We start from the raw sequence: 5,213 nt of genomic DNA, 5'->3' as shown, positions 1-5,213 counted from the left end.
CTTATGACTGGTAAACTACAAAACGCAACATCTGTTAAATAATAATTTAATAATATTTATATTTTATGTAATTATAAAAATATTTAAAATCATAATAATATGATAAATATAAAATTTATATTTATAAAATCATATTATTCAATTTTAAAAATTTATAGAAAATATTTTAGTTTTGAATTTTATAATATAAATTGAAGTATAATATGAATACATTTTACAATTTCTATTATTTCAATTGAAAATTTTTATTGGATATTTTTAGTATTATTTTTATTTATTCTGTTTTTAAAGAAAAAAAATTTACCCTCCCGCAACCGCCCGCAACCGCAAACGCTAGCTGGAACCAGCTTTTGATTTTAAGAGGTTCAGAGCGGTTTGAAGCGATTTGTAGCGTTTTTTGTGATTGTTTCGAAACGCCAACAACCGCTATAAACCGCAAAAGCTGCGTTTGCGGGTGGTAGCGGGAAAACCAGTCGACACCTTAGTAATGGTTTTGACAATGAATGGTTAGTGTGGTGCAGACGAATAATGGTGAGGGTGGGGTGTGTTTACATCAGTTTAAAATAACTTTAGCAACCAGGGAACGTTTTTCAATCTCTCTCAGATCGGAGGTAATGGTTCTGTTTTGTTGAGCTAAGTTTTATGAGTATACGAATCATGTTCACGGGTGTTAAAATGTGAACACGGATAGCATGCGTCATGGAAGTTATTGGTTTCCTTCATAGTGTAACATGGAAGATACCATAGAGTTTAGACGTCAATACCAATAGACCAAATGTTAGTCTTTTGGACTTGAATTGCCATCAATTACTAAACATTATTAGAAACCATATGTATTGAAGTGCAAGAGAGTGTGAACTTATTAATAACCTATAGAAGTAGAACTGAGTTCATTTTGTTAAGAGATAAAAAAACAAACCAAGATCATGGTAGAGAATGAGAAAAAGTCCTAACTATTTAGACAATAAAAATAAAGAAAATCCGCTATGAAAATTAGTGTTGAGACTGTTTTGAGAGTCATTCAATCCAGATGTAGAAATTTACTCATGTGTGTCTTCTTGGCCGAGTATCTTTTCTTTTAAACATGTGTCCCATGTCCAACATTTGTCGGACCTTTTGGCCCTTAGTAATCACATGTTTGTGACACCTACAAACTTATGTTCTACATCCAAGGCAGCCATACTTTTCATCAAGGAGTATTGAGAGCCCGTCAAATACACTGACTCAAACGTTTAATACCCTACAGCTATGAAGACTTCCACTATTATTCATGTCCAAACATGAAGGTTACATTTATATTAAACTGGGTAAGTTCATAAAAAAGTAAGATATTTGAAATATACCTTTTAGTTTTTACTAGGATCGACCCGCCCTACGGGCGGGATAAAAATTAACAAATAACTAAAATATTTAGAGTAAATATTAATATAAATTGTTATTATTCTAAAATATACATATAGTTAAATTTTGTACATGTTATTGTATTTGAAGATTAAATAAACTATGTTATAATTAAAAAATATTTATCATTTTTAAAAATAAATATACTTGTTATTTTTAAAATATGGTTTTATTTTTTCATGTTAAAAAGTTTAAGATGATTTTCTTTTGATAATTAATCTATGTTTCAATTTTAAATAAAGAATTGGATGTGGCGTTACATCATTTCTTGTGACTTTACAGAATTATATATAAAGTTTTAATGGGTTTTTTTCTTAAATATCATTAGTTATAATGAGTATTTTAAACTTAAGTTTATCTTGGTTTAATTTTGGTTGGTCTTGATCAATAATGTTAATTTACACAAATAGGTGATGTAATTCTATATTTCTTTATGTGTGTGTATTATTTATAATAATGTTTATGGTTTTTGAGAATGTAAGAGCGTGAAAGGATTATGTATATTAAGAATGATTCTATTTGAATTCGATGTTTGTTATTTATATTTACGACATATAACATATTATATTAGGTGAATGAAATGTACGTGACGTTCTCGTTTTATGGTTTTTTTTTTTTTTGAAGAAGAACGTTTTATGGTTTTTGATAACTGTGAATCCACAATGGTTGGTTAACTATACATTGCTATATTTAAGTTCCTAAGAAAAGATTTGTGGTTCTCATGATTATTATTTGTATGAATGGATTTGGGTTAACATAATTGCATTTTCGTTATGGTATATGTTAGCCTGAAAATAATAATTTAGAACTGAGTAAAATAGTGAAAGTAATCTAATTGTTTCTAATATAAATTAATATTTAAATATATATAATTATAAATTCTGTTTCAAATATTTAAATTCTTTTAAGTTCGTTACCTTTGATGCATATGTAATCTACATCTTTGTTTACTATTATGTAAATAGTTTAGTTTTATTTTTAATTTTTCTATTAGTTTCTTAATTTTTATAGTTTTTATCGAATATTTTGTAGTTCTTTGTAAATGAATAATGTTCTTTTAAAAAAAAAGAATAATGTTATTTTAGTTTGTTTGTTTGTGTTAAGTTTAAGTTATTTAATTTAGTAAATTTTTGTCTTATATATATGATTTTCATTATGCATTGTATTGTATTTAATATTATATTTAAAATATGTTTTGTTTGAAGAGGTTCAATATTTATAATATTTTGTTTAATTTATTTATACAGATGAGAAAAAGTTTCTATTGTAGCAAGAAATTTATGGTATTGTAAAATGGATTCTGTAAACAAAAAAATGGGTATTGTTAATTTTCTTTTATGACTTGCGTTATACTTGTTATGATTCATGTATTTAATCTGAATGCTGTTAATTAATGTATTCATGTGCGTTGATGAATACAATTTTCATAAGAAATGGTCAAGCTCTCATGAATGTTATGATTCATGTATTTAATTCTGAATGCTGTTAATTAATGTATTCATGTGCGTTGATGAAAAAAAATTTCATAAGAAATGGTCAAGCTCTCATGACTAAATTCGTTTAAAGTTCATGAAAATAACCATGACCTTTTATTTTCACAATGATACAACAAATAATTGCGCGACGAAATGGGTTGGATATTTTCGTGCAAGTGTGAGAGGTCCTAACCTATAACCATAAACTGAGACAGTCTCTGTATAATCTTTCTGAAGTTAAACACTATTATACATGCACCATTGAAAATCAAAGATCACGATTTTGTTGCTTTTCATGATCGTAACTAACAGACAATTATTTGGGCATCTTACTTACTGAGGAAGCATTGAACAGCACCGGTTTCTTTGTCAAACTCTGCAAACATATAAACATGAGCACGAATCAAGTAATAAGAGATGATTTTCCACCTTGGCATTCATTTTGTTGAGCAAACAACCATTGAGGCCTGTAACAGCAGCATGATTGTTGTTCAAAAAGATAAAAGAACCTCCTCATCATATCTTAGCACACTTTGGCATAGTTAACTTGTTCTGGTGTAAAGGCTTGCTTTATCTGCAAGAACCAAATAAAATTCAACTTCACATTTGACTGATATAACATTATCACAGACAGAAGATAAAAACAGGAAGTGGAAACCTCAATTTAGAGTTCAATGACACGTTCGACATAGCACCAACAGATTATGCGGTTTATAGCCCCTTGGTGTCGTTGGAGAACTTGACAGGAGGTGCAGGCGCCCGTTACACAAACCAAACCAGTCCACCACCACAACCGCCAAGCGATGACCTCCCTCCTCCACCACCAAGATTTCCTTTCGCCACCATTAATGGCCGAAGCTGCGGCTTTTGAAAAAAAAATTATACCGAGAGAAATTTCTATTGCTACTGGAATGTGAAGATGATTTTCAAGGGATGAGGTTACCTTTTTTATAAATGGAGATTCACTGCTTGGATGAGAATAAGAGTCATTGAATGAGCGATCGTGATTCAGTGGGTCAAAATAGCTATAAGAATTCGTTAATGACATGAATCAATGCAAGTTCTAACGCATTAGAGAAGATGAATCGAGAACCAAACAACTCTAAACGACATAGACATACCGATTACTGCCGACGATTCATATATCTGAGATTTCCAGAACTTTCGCTGATGTTAAACCTAAACAGAAGTCAGTGAAGATCTAAACAGGAAAACTTGGTAATACGAATTCAACTAAACGGAAACGTTGAAAAAATGTAATAAAAAAATCAAGCTATGAAATCAAACGGAGGAATAGAACAGACCTGTGAATCCAGTAGCAGCATATCCACTCCATGAGTTCACCACCGCGTCTGACAGTACTGGCCTCTTAAAAATAGAGCAAACACACTTAAACGGTGGAGGAGAATTATCCTGTCTTCAAATCAGAAAGAAATACAGTTGCGTTAGCCATTTTAATGAAAATAAGATTACTGGTTTGTCTCAAGAGAATGAGGATATGGTTCTAATGGCAGAAAAGCTTACGCTGTTATAGGCGCAGCTCCACCTCTTGCATGTGTGAAGATCGCATTGAAGACGGGTCGTGGGTGATGGATTTAAGAAGGACTTTAAAGAGGTTAATCTGTAACTCTTCTGATTGTTCGGAAGAATACGAATCAACGCTTTCAAAAGTCAGGTAGTGCGTCGATCTCGAATGGCCGGAAGAGAAGATGAGCTCAACCCTAACATCAAAACGGTGCGTTACAAACCGTGTTGGTAAAAGAAAAATCAAAACGGTGCGTAACATAACGGGCTGCTCAAATGTGGACAAATAAAGGACCAAAAATACGAAGCCCACATATGCAGAATAAGTTAAATAAAGTGATGCATTTTGTACTTGCTGGACACGTGTCAACACCTTATGACTCGAGTTTATGACCTGGAATCCTAGGTGGACACCCTAGGAGGGATTCAAACTCTACTTTATATAATTAGATGGTAGCTATATTGCGGTGAATGCTTTGGTTCTCTTTGTTAAAAACAGTTTTAATACCCAAAACTTTCCTACGATACCTGCAAACCAAAAGAAGTAAGCATGCTACTATCATGGAGTTTGTTAAGTTATTATAGCGACTGGCCGTAACACTTTTTTTTTAAAACGAACTTGGCAAATCGTGTTTGTGTAGGCTAATGACATGAGGTGATCGTAATCTCGGTACCCAGAGCTCTCCATCAAGATCGGATATGTTGTCTCTTCTAGGTCAATAAACAGTGTCTGCTCCGTGAATAAGATGGCAACAGAGGAGTGATCATATGTGAAGTTATGGTTGCTCATGGTTTCATCATAAATACTCATGT

General features: G+C 31.8%; 1 long non-coding RNA gene across 3 annotated transcripts; it reads right to left on the bottom strand.

Moving 5' to 3' along the window:
• Positions 1-3,072: 3,072 nt before the first annotated feature.
• On the bottom strand, positions 3,073-4,688 carry LOC108830385 (uncharacterized). 3 transcript variants are annotated; one of them, XR_001946179.2, is made up of 6 exons: positions 4,401-4,688; positions 4,181-4,293; positions 3,998-4,055; positions 3,820-3,901; positions 3,535-3,740; positions 3,073-3,450 (listed from the first exon to the last, which is right to left on the bottom strand). It is a non-coding gene; the product is annotated as an uncharacterized LOC108830385 (long non-coding RNA). The 3 variants fall into 3 exon arrangements; XR_001946177.2 differs by having other exon boundaries at positions 3,535-3,734; positions 4,401-4,650; XR_001946178.2 differs by having other exon boundaries at positions 3,535-3,734; positions 4,181-4,289; positions 4,401-4,647.
• Between the last annotated feature and the right edge of the window lie 525 nt (positions 4,689-5,213).

This window comes from Raphanus sativus, chromosome 4 (assembly GCF_000801105.2).
Source record: "Raphanus sativus cultivar WK10039 chromosome 4, ASM80110v3, whole genome shotgun sequence".
NCBI lineage: Eukaryota > Viridiplantae > Streptophyta > Magnoliopsida > Brassicales > Brassicaceae > Raphanus > Raphanus sativus.
Note: the sequence above shows the minus strand (reverse complement) of the source record. Positions and strands in the feature narration are given on the sequence as shown.